The sequence below is a fragment of the Dermacentor silvarum genome, chromosome 4 (genome assembly GCF_013339745.2).
Source record: "Dermacentor silvarum isolate Dsil-2018 chromosome 4, BIME_Dsil_1.4, whole genome shotgun sequence".
NCBI lineage: Eukaryota > Metazoa > Arthropoda > Arachnida > Ixodida > Ixodidae > Dermacentor > Dermacentor silvarum.
Window position 1 is genome coordinate 224544965 of NC_051157.2, and position 10808 is coordinate 224555772.

The window sequence follows — 10808 nt, forward strand, 5'->3', positions numbered from 1 at the left end:
TCCTAGAAATCCTGAATCGCACCACTGTTTCCAAGAAAACAATAGCAGTACCAGTGATCTACATTAGCGCACACTTAATTTGGGTATACTGCTAACACAAGCAAAATTCATGCAGCACACAAGGGTGTTGAATGAGGCACATTGAAAAGACATCTTGTAAAATGCCTCTTCTATAGCCAGCATTTCATAACAATGTTTAAGAGGCAGCAAACTTAGCAAAAAACAAAATTTTATTCTTGCAAATTATGTACATGTGCTTGTCCTGCTTTGATTCTGACTAAATATATACATAGGAAATGAATGGCATGTAATGTCGTGCACTGATTGACTAGACTGCATATATTATGGATTGCATGTCTAGTAAAACTGAACCCACATCTTAACAGAACTAAGGAGGAAGAAACGCATGTCAGCTGGCGGCAGGTCCAGTATCCTTTGAAGCATCTGCGCCAGTCAAAAAAAGGGAAAACAGACCAGAGTCACTTATAGTAAGGCCAGTAAACGCCAAATGCTTAGCATAAACATGACTAAGAAATAATCTCTACATATTAGAAAAATTAGCGAATACACTTTGTTTTCTCTCGGTGACTACTGTTAAGGACATGTAATGCGCATACCACTTTCAAACATTATAGGACTGATGCACTCATGATGCATAGTTATACTTGTTTTAAGCCTGGCCTTTCAGTGGCTGTCCAAGACTGAACAATGGCATAAAAGGAACAAATACAACACATAAAAAACTGCTTAAAATCTGCAGGCATACGCATAGTGCCAGAAGACAGGTATAATTCATTCTATAATTTAAAATGCCTTTTCACGTTCACCTAAAGCATCTCCCATGTCCTTTTGCTGCCTGGAAGTAAATATTTATATCTTTCTTTTACACTGCATCATGTAAGCAAGTGGCCCTGAACGCCAACTCTACTTGGGGTTCCCAGAACTTATTGTCTAAAGTAAAATTCTTCAGAATGTATACAAGTTTCCCTATGGCCACAGTAAAGCATGATGTCACAACATCGCGCATAGATGGTCGTTGGAAGTTATCTGGCGATTGAGAACAGACTGATATAAGTAGAGTTGGAACGCCAAGACAAAATGTTAATCCCATATCATGCACTTCTGATATAGAACCAACAGTCGATTTCAATAAGATTTAAACATGCTACATGATGCTGACTCAGTTAAAAACGTAAGTATATCTTAAATTTATATATAAAAACTACCTGAACACTAAGCTTAATGTAACGTGCTGGCTTTTTATCCACTCGCGAACTGCAATTCTTATACCAGGCAGTTGCTGCTTGGCGAATGGCATCGGTCATCACATTTTCCCACGTGGTATTGCTATGAATAGCTTCTGGAATACTAAACCATCTAGTCAAACAGTGCAAGTAGCACGTGTACAGGGTATCAGCAGTTGTGGCTGATATCCGAACCATTGCTACATACGAACAGATCTGCAACTCATAAATAAAATTTGTGGAACATCAGTTCTATGGAACTGCTAGGGGGAGGAAGGCTTATAAAAGAAAAAGATGTCCACCCGACTTAGCTACACTGGATGGATGATATTTTTTTCAAATGTGTTCATGTGTTTAGTTATTTTTTTTCATTCAAAACAGCATGTATTTTGTGAGTAAGAGTCACTGCACTTATGCCCAGTCAAACAGCAGCCCTCTAAACTTACCTTCCATGACACTGTAGACATGCACGTCCCTGACGCTCTTTTTCCGCCGCTGGCCTAAAGTCTAGCTTAAGTTTCCACCCAAACTGTCTAAAAATAGTGGGTAGGATGCCTGCAGTAAAGCTTCTTAAGTACCAGCCCCCCATAACAGAGAGCCGTTGTGTCTGAAAAAAAAAATTTCGGAAGAGAACAAAAGGGATTCAAAGCCGAAGACACCAAATATACACACTGTGGATATTACAGTGGCTGCATGAAGGCGGGTATGAAATCCCCAGAAAAGGTAAGGCTTCTGAGAACAGCAAATGACACTAGATGATTATGCATTCCAGAGAAATTACTGCAGCAATATTTACACACAAAAACTACCAAGATGTAAACAGCCATAGTATAAAAAAAGTATTAACTGAAACTACTGCGTGTACAACTCAAAAACATGAAGCCACACAATTTCAATAAAACAATGAAGTCAATTTAACATGCATGTAAAAGGCTTTAGTTACACCTGGCACGAGTTATTATAAAAATGTGCTCATGTAGTCAATTCATAAAGCTTTTACTTACAAGGTGTCATCAGAATGCAGGATTGGAGCTCTGCTCGGATTCTAATGTGGTCACGGTTTCTTTGTTCACCAAAGGCAGCTTGTAATCAGCCACTGCCATTCTGCCAGTTTCGTTGGGAACACTGAGAGCTGCTAGGAGCCTTTCATCTTGACGTCTTATAGTCTTCCCATGTCTGTGATTAGTACGTGAATGTCTGAAAGCACCTAAAAAAGATAGACAAGAGCCATGCACACTTTGACAGCTTGGACGGTAGCTAATAACATGTTGCACGACGCAACTTATACATGCATGAGTATACTCCTATATAGCTGCACATGTTCGATCCTGCTCTGCTCGTTGTAAGTACTTCAAGTCCCATCCAAGCTTTTGGGAACTAGTGCCATCATTCCCTATCTGAGGTGCAACCTGGCTCAAGATTATGTCACTGGGGTTGGTATTCTTCGCTGAAATCATGGCCTCACTGCACTACGGGTAGCATTCATCCGTAGAAGTGCTTGCATTGGGCAGGCTGTCATACTTTTGCTGTTCAAGGCCTTGGGTACTACAACAAATGAATCAAAGCGTATCTTATACAACGGGCAACAAGGGAGTTCGCACAAAGTCTCATTTTGTTTTTGTGCGCCGCTTTTGCTTTTGGATAACGTAGGTACAGCGCAACAATTTTTGGAAGGAAACAATTAGACAGGAAAACGCTGGTACAGCGTACTACATAACGCAGGTATAGCGTTGTTTCCTGTCTCCGTTTCCTTACAAAAGTTGTTGCGTTGTACCTACGTTATTCAGTATGTACCAACTCGCCCAAATCAAGCTGTTGTTGCTTTGCATTTGTTCTTCACAAACTGAATGCAGCGGACGTATATAAAACGCACGTGCTTACGTCTCGATTCAATCAGTCGGGGACGGAGATATTGGCATAGTGATGCAGTTCTAAGACCATGAACGAAGTAATGTACGTCAATAAGCGGCATAGCTCGCGTTTATATAATTACAGCACCAGCTTAAAATATTCGCAACTTTCGACCACGAGGAAACTAGGCGGCGACTCCGCGAGAAGCGGTTCCCGATGTAACAATTTTAGCACGGTCAGTCGATGCTCACCGCAGTGAATGATCCCACACCAACCAAAATGTAATCCCAACCTGACGAGCTTATATATAGTGTCCGTGACATCGAACGTGCCGCGAGGAAATTCGAAACAACAGCCGTTGCATGAGAAACAATCAACCAAGAGGGTCATGGTGCTACAATCGTGTGACAGAGCTTTCAAAAGAGAGAAAAAACTTTAACCACTTACCAAAACGAAGCTGAGCCATAAACGCAGGAACACACAGAGAATGCGATGTGCGCACGAAACCGACCCGTTGAATCCTTTGCAAAGTGCGGGCGCGCGGCACGGCAAGCGCGAACGGAGACAATGCACGGCAGCACATAGAATAAAGGGGCAGCATGGCAGGCGCGGGAGCTAGCGTTGGAAGCGGCCAAGCCATAAGGTCCGTTCGATTCGCCTGCACCACTGTGAACCAGTTCACGGCGGTTCACGAGAAGTTCAGAAATTGTGCAGTTCGATTTCTGTGGTGCAGGCACAGCGCGACACTCGAAACAAATGCCAAGGTGCAGAGGCGGTACAGGCGTAATGTTATGTCCGACTAATGTGCACGGAGTGCTTAAGTTTCATAGGTCCTGAACTGCAGATATGATCGAATTCTGGAGCGTAAATACACACCACACTTGCGTAGATACATCACACGTGCACAAGCGGGGTTTTAACGGCGCTCGCGCCCGTGTGCTGTGTCGTCTGCTGCGCTGCTGCCGCGCACCTGCACCAAGGCGGCACTGACAGTGGAGTGGGTGCAGCTAAATCATGAACCAGCCCTGCACCTTTCCTGCACCTTTTGAAACGAACGGCGTGGTTCAGCGGGCGCCATTGCTGCACCGCTGAAACGAATGGCAGGGTGCAGCACCTCGTGAACTGGTTCAGACGGTGCAGGCGAATCGAACGTACCTATAGTAGCGCACGAAATGTTCTGCCGCATCATGTTATACTAGCCGGTGAAACTTCGTTCAAAATGTTTTATTAAAGCTTTTACGAATTGCGTAATAACGGCACACATTTTATTGAAAGGTTTTGTTGTATTGCCATCACGGGCACACGAAACTATGGCCCGGCTTTCAGTTTGAGCTGACGCGGTAGGTTTGAATTGGCCATGGAGGAAGGTACCTTCCTCATTGGCTGATACTTGGTACGCGCACTGTAACCGTCTAACTAGCGGCCTATGCGAAATCGACTCGAGCATAAACCTTGCAGTACGCTGGTAATACACTGTTTTGTGCGGAGAGCTGTTATATGACGATGCCATAACGATGTAATCATTCCACTGATGGTGCTGTCGAAGGAATCGTTGCAAGCTGATAGTAAAAATGTGCGCAAGTTTTGCTTGTAAGACTTGGAGATTGACTTTAAAAACGTGTACCAGAGCCTGCACGTCTCCACCAGGTCTTACAGCAGAAGTCTTCAAGACTAGACATATAAGCTATACAGAAGACGTCTAATTTGGAGCTTAACATAGCCCTAGCCGTGTCAAGCTGGGTCAAGCCGAGTCAGGAAGGCTTGTAGCCGACTTTTGCTTCCTGGGACAGGCTTTCCGGACACCGTGCAACAACCCTCGAGGAGTTCCGCGCGGCATTCCTGCGTGAATTCCTACCCGCTGACTACGAGAGTCGGATGCGGCGAGAGCTTGGGCTACGTACACAGGCTCCTGATGAGTCGCTTCAGGAGTACGTACGGGCGATGCAAGACCTTTTCTTAGTCGCCGAGCCCAATGCCTCGAACGAGGAACGCGTCGAACGGGTGATCAGGCAGGCACATCCGACCTTTTCGGCGTACCTGCGCGGCGGCCGCTTCCGAAATCTGGAGGAATTAGCCGCCGAGGCAAAGCGCATTCAAGGTGACATTATCGCCGCGCGCGCCTATCGCCCACCGCCGCCCGCCAGCGAGGCCCTTGAGCCGAGCTGCGCGTGGAGAGGGCCTGAGCCCTTTCCCCAACGGCAACAACCCGGCCAAGCTGCCTTTGCGGCTGCAAGCGGGTGTGTTTGGGAGCTGAGCGCGCGCGCTCTCGACCCCTACACGCACGGGAGACGGGCAGCCTGTGCTGAGCCACCGACCGAAACGCATGCGCAGGGACGCTTTTCGACCCAGCGCATCGCGGAGGGAAACGCTCGTTATCGGCCCATTGGCCAAGCGGCGAGCCGACCCCGGCAGGGAGCTGAGGCTGCTCCGCCTCGGGAAAGATACCGCGACGGAGTACGCTGTTTTCGCTGCCAACAACGAGGGCACATTGCAAAGGATTGCACCGCGCCCCGGTCTCCTGGGAGGCCGGGAAACGGGATAGCAGGTCGCTCGCGAAGGCACGAGTGACCGAACCTTTGCTTGTTCCCTCGGCGTACCGAGCAGGTTGTGTTGCTGGTACGCACGCGCCGTTTATTCCGGTGACCATTGCCGGCCGCGAATTTTCGGCGCTGCTGGACACGGGCGCAAGCGCTTCGTTGTTCGGCGAACAGGTTTTGTCCCACTTGCAAAAGCACGCAGTGCGCTTGCGGGACTGCCGAACGACATCTTGCGAAAGGCGTGGCCCATTCGGCTGGCGCCGCAAGGCTGACTGTCGGTGGGGAGAGCGAATGAGACGCACGCGTTTCGTTCATCTCCCAGGGCTCAGTGTTCCTGTGATTCTCGGCAGGGACTTTCTCCTTAAAACTGGGATCGTTGTGGACATTGCGAATGGCGGCTATCGCGACGGTCAGTTCACGTTGCTAAAGCCGTTCATCAGCCCGCCGGCGTCCGATTCTGCCTGTGCAGATGAGGCGTCGGAGTCGTGTCGCGCGCCGAGTTCGGGGGCAAGCCCCCGAGCTTCGCGCTCGCCCGCTCATGGTCCCCTTTGGGATCGAGAGGCACGGCACGAACCGTGTCGCGCGCAGAATTCAGGGGCAAGCCCCTGCGCTATGCGCTTGTCGATTCACAATCCCCAGTGGGATAGAGCGACACGGGACGAAGAGGCACTACATCTAAGTGCCAACGTGGTAGCTGACGCGCTATCTCGTGCCCCATTGTCCACCCAGAGCTTTTCTCCAGGTGCTACAGCCGCTGCCGGTGCCTTAGCGCCAGCTAGCGTCGGGGGCGAAACGAGCGGAGAGAGAGGCGAGTCCGCAAGCGGGCAAACCTGTTTCTCCGCGCTCCAGGCAAGCAGCGCGCCGGAAAGCGTGCGAGCGGGGGAGCTTCACGAAAGCGAACCCATGACGCCGATGGCTGCAGTCCTGAGTGGGGACGAGACCAACCTCCCCTTTGGGAGAATTGGAATCGCTTTCAGCAGGCAAGAGCTACTGAAGGCCCAGCAAATTGATCCGTTTTGTCGCGGAGTGAGCGACGGTCTCAGGGAGACGGAGCGCCGAGACGCTGCTGGTATTGCGGCGGGCGCAGGGGGGCCGGAAACAGCGTGTGTCGCTGAGTCCCCCGCGGATTTATATTTGCTGGATCATGATGGGCTCCTGCTGACGTCACTACGCGGCCGGTTGTCGGCCGCTAGCGGGAAAGCGTGGACTTCTCTCCGGGACCAGCGCACGGTACGTTCATGCTTTCCTCTCGTCCGCCGACACCTTTGTGACTAGGACTGAGCTCGCGCACGGTGCCTTTGCTCGTGCGGGGAGCGCGTACTTTGTGCTGATCCTTTCCCGACGCTAAGCCGACGAGCGGTGCCATTAGTGCTCGCGCGAGGTCGTACCTCGCCGAGCCGCACTTGCCGAAAGCCTAAGCCGAAGGATATTGCCCGTGCTCTCGCGAGTTGACCCATTGGTTATCGCCAGAGCAAGTACCATAGCCGCCGGGACTTTTCCTAGCGGCGTGTCCCAGCTTGAGCCTGTGCTCTCGCCGCGACGTGCTATAGGCGCCTGTTATTGTATTTTCGCCCTGGTGCGGGACCCCTTTGGCTCCCCTCCGTGCGGGCGTTTGTGCAGTGCTGGTGCCGACGGTTTCAGTAAACGGTTTCCGTCAACTCAGGGCTTTACTGTGTTTTTGCGTGCGTCGCTCGGTAGCCCCTTGCGGCCTCTGAGCTCGCGCGCGAGCGGTGCTGGAGGCGACGGCTGACGCGGCCCTGTGGCTCGCTAAGCTCGAACCCGCGGTGGTTGGTCTCCTGTGAGACACCAGGAACCCACAAGTGGTATCACTGGAAGGCAACGGGTAAGCTCCTACATTTGCGAGGTAAGTGTCAAGAAAGTTTAGACTATCGCATCGTGTTTTTCATTTAAATAAGAAAGTATTCTCTGGTCCTCGCTCACGTACCTCTGTTCGCTCACGAACTAAGCACTGCACTGCCTATGGTTTGCGAGCGCGCGTCGCATAGGCTTTTGCCGTTTTGATCGGCGCAGTCTATGCGAGTAGTACCCTTATTTTAAGGACTGACGAAAATGGTTCGCCGCAAAATAGCCTTACATTAGCTACAAATCGTCATGTAAACCACCTATTTTACTTTTTCACGGGAAGCACACATCGTGTGTCTCTTGTTTCTTTTTTCCCCCCTCAGTTTCTTTTTTCGCTACTGATTATTTGGGACTAAAGAACGCAGTGCTTCTTCTGGGGAGAGCGGCTGTTGTGTACGTGGCAAGCGAAGCATTGTGATTTTCTCTATTCTCAGCAGATATCTTGCGGATCTCAGGTTGTTACGTTATATAGCTGATTTTTTAGACGACTATATTTGTAGCGTGGTGCTCGTAAGCCGATGGTCATTCGTGCTCTTTCCCGATCGTAGTGGGTACTGTGACGGTCTTTAAATGCCTGTGCACTGTATGCCCAGGTGTAGTAGAGTTAAGGGGCATCATGGGACCAAAATGTTTCGGCGCTTTCTGGCATGGTGTCTGTTGTAGCCTGTGCATTTCTTCGAAACGTGTGAAGCGAGGTAATACAGCATTATTCCTGCGAAAATTTATTTTTAAGCACTGTAATGGGTTCTCTGTATTTACAAGGCAACTTTTCATATCAATAATCACTTTTGTTGTTTTACTTGTACTTAGAAACACTTTGAAGAGGACCAGTACGAGGGAAATCGACAGGACGGGCGCCGTCTGTTAAAGTGAACAGCCCTACATCATCATGGACTATATTTTCGAAGTGAAAAACACTGCTAATCTGTATTTGACTCTTTTAGTTTCTTTTTCAATGTAGTTATCAGTGTTCTAATGGTTATTTATAAAATGTTCTGTACTCGCTATCGATGTGTTTGGCTGATACGACGTATTCAATGGTAGCTGATGTTTTCTGGCTGGATATCTTGATTAATATTACCCGCGGTTGCGTTTTCTTGTTTGCATTTTTGTTTTCGATTTATATTGTGTGTAATAAGGTTGATGTACTCACTTGACCCCCCCCCGCCCCCATGTAATGAATAAATTAAAAAAACCTCCCTATCTCGAATTGTGTGTCGAGCCTACCTTGCAAATTTTTTTATCTCGTCTTTCAACATAACCTTCAGGCGCCACACAGTACATATAATTTTTCATGTACATATCTCTTTCATTATTGATTGTACTAGACATTATAAGTAAATGTATTTTGTGCATCGTTTGGTTTCTTGTGTGTATTACGCAAGATTGACAAAGACAAGTTACGTTACATGTTTCTCTACAGCACTAACTAAACCTTTATTTCACATCGCACTTATTTTTACACCAGCTTAATCCTGTCAGCACACAGTTTTGTGGGCAGAAAAAGCAAAATTGCGCGTAGATATCGTCAAATAATTGCAACGAACGCGAAGAGCACGCGCAACGCAAGGGAAACTAACCGCCGTGCGCGAGTGGCTGGCTACGGTAAAGGAGGCGTGACGTGTAAACCAAAATACAACAGCGAAAAGAAAAACTTCCACACACAGGGGGTCGCAAACCTTAGATACCAAGCATCGAAGCGCAAAAAAAAATAGTGCGTATTTCAAACATACACACGGCATATTAAATGTGATTGAATTAGGCAACTTGGGGCATGTTCCCGGCGCCATACATTTACGTCTTGGACCTTCGACGAGTTAACGGCTATTGGTTATAAAGATGTGCAGATGCGATACCGATAAAAAAATCCTCATCAAGGCAAAGCACTTGGAAGTGCGCCGCGAGTAACACTATTTCTGAACGCAAGCGTAGCCGAGTCTGAGCTCTTGTGATTCAATATGGCGGCGCCAGCGGGGTTGTCTCCACCCTGAACGGCGCCGCTGGCATGGATTTCCTTCCTCCATCGAGGCACCCTAAGCTGGATGGATGGATGGATGGATGGATGGATGAGGCTGAACCCTTTAAATCGGGCGGTGGCATACGCCACCTAGCCATGGCTATCAACATAATTTGTACTTTGTGGTGGGTGAAATTTCACCCCTGCCTTAATTTTATCCACCAATCAGATAACCTCTGTTTGGTTATCTCTACCCGCTTAAAGTCTATTTTGCCTTCACTGTCCCTAAACCCCTGGTGAGGATGGACTAGTCAGTGCAGTGGCTCCACTGGCACAAAGCGAGTGGGAAAGGGCAGAGAAGAGGGTTCCTAGTAGCACGTCGACAGGTCCTGATGGCATCCCAATTATGTTGATAAAGACATTGGGCCCAAAATCTAAGAAAGCATTAAGAGAGGCAGTGAGCAAAATGATAATGGACGGTAAAGCCCCTGATGGGTGGAGACTGAGCAGGATGAGCATGATATATAAGGGAAAGGGGGACAAAGCCGACATAAACAACTACCGTCCCATAACAGTGACGTCAGTGGTTTACAGGGTGGTGATGCAGATTATAAAGGACAGACTGCAGGCATGGGTGGAGAGCGAGGAGGTGCTGGGGGAACTACAAAATGGGTTCCGAAAACAAAGAAGGTTAGAAGATAATCTGTTCTCATTGACACAATGTATTGAAATAGCAGAAAAGGAACACAGGCCCCTATGGCTTGCCTTTCTGGATATCAAGGGAGCCTATGACAGTGTAATCCAAAAGGATTTGTGGGACATACTGGGCACTCTAGAGGTGGAAGATGGAGTAAGAAATCTTTTAAAAGATATCTATAAAAGTAACTGGGTGCTTATAAAATGGGAAAACAAGGTATCTGGGCCTATAGAGATACAGCAGGGGCTTAGGCAGGGGTGCCCTCTGTCACCTCTGTTGTTCATGCTGTATTTACAAGGATTAGAGAAAAAATTAGAGAGGAGCGGACTTGGCTTCAACCTTTCCTATTTCAAGCAGGGAGAATGGATTAAACAGTCATTACCAGGACTGATGTATGCAGATGACATTGTACTTATGGCTGACAGCAAGGAAGACTTGCAGAGATTAATGGACATCTGTGGTAAAGAGGGAGATAGCTTAGGTTTGAAGTTTAGTAAAGAAAAATCGGCAGTCATGACTTTTAATGATAATCAGGGCAGCGAGCATAGGATACAGGAGGTTACGCTGGAGGTGCTGGATAAGTACAAATATCTTGGAGTGTGGATAAACAATGGGGCTGAGTACCTAACGGAACATGAAAAATATGTGACGGCTAAAGG

The 10808-nt window shown here is 48.1% G+C and overlaps 1 long non-coding RNA gene across 1 annotated transcript; it reads right to left on the reverse strand.

Annotated features, from left to right (window-relative positions):
* Nucleotides 1-241: 241 nt before the first annotated feature.
* Nucleotides 242-2952, reverse strand: LOC119448533 (uncharacterized). The gene is made up of 3 exons (XR_005191155.2): nucleotides 2249-2952; nucleotides 1691-1851; nucleotides 242-444 (listed from the first exon to the last, which is right to left on the reverse strand). It is a non-coding gene; the product is annotated as an uncharacterized LOC119448533 (long non-coding RNA).
* Between the last annotated feature and the right edge of the window lie 7856 nt (nucleotides 2953-10808).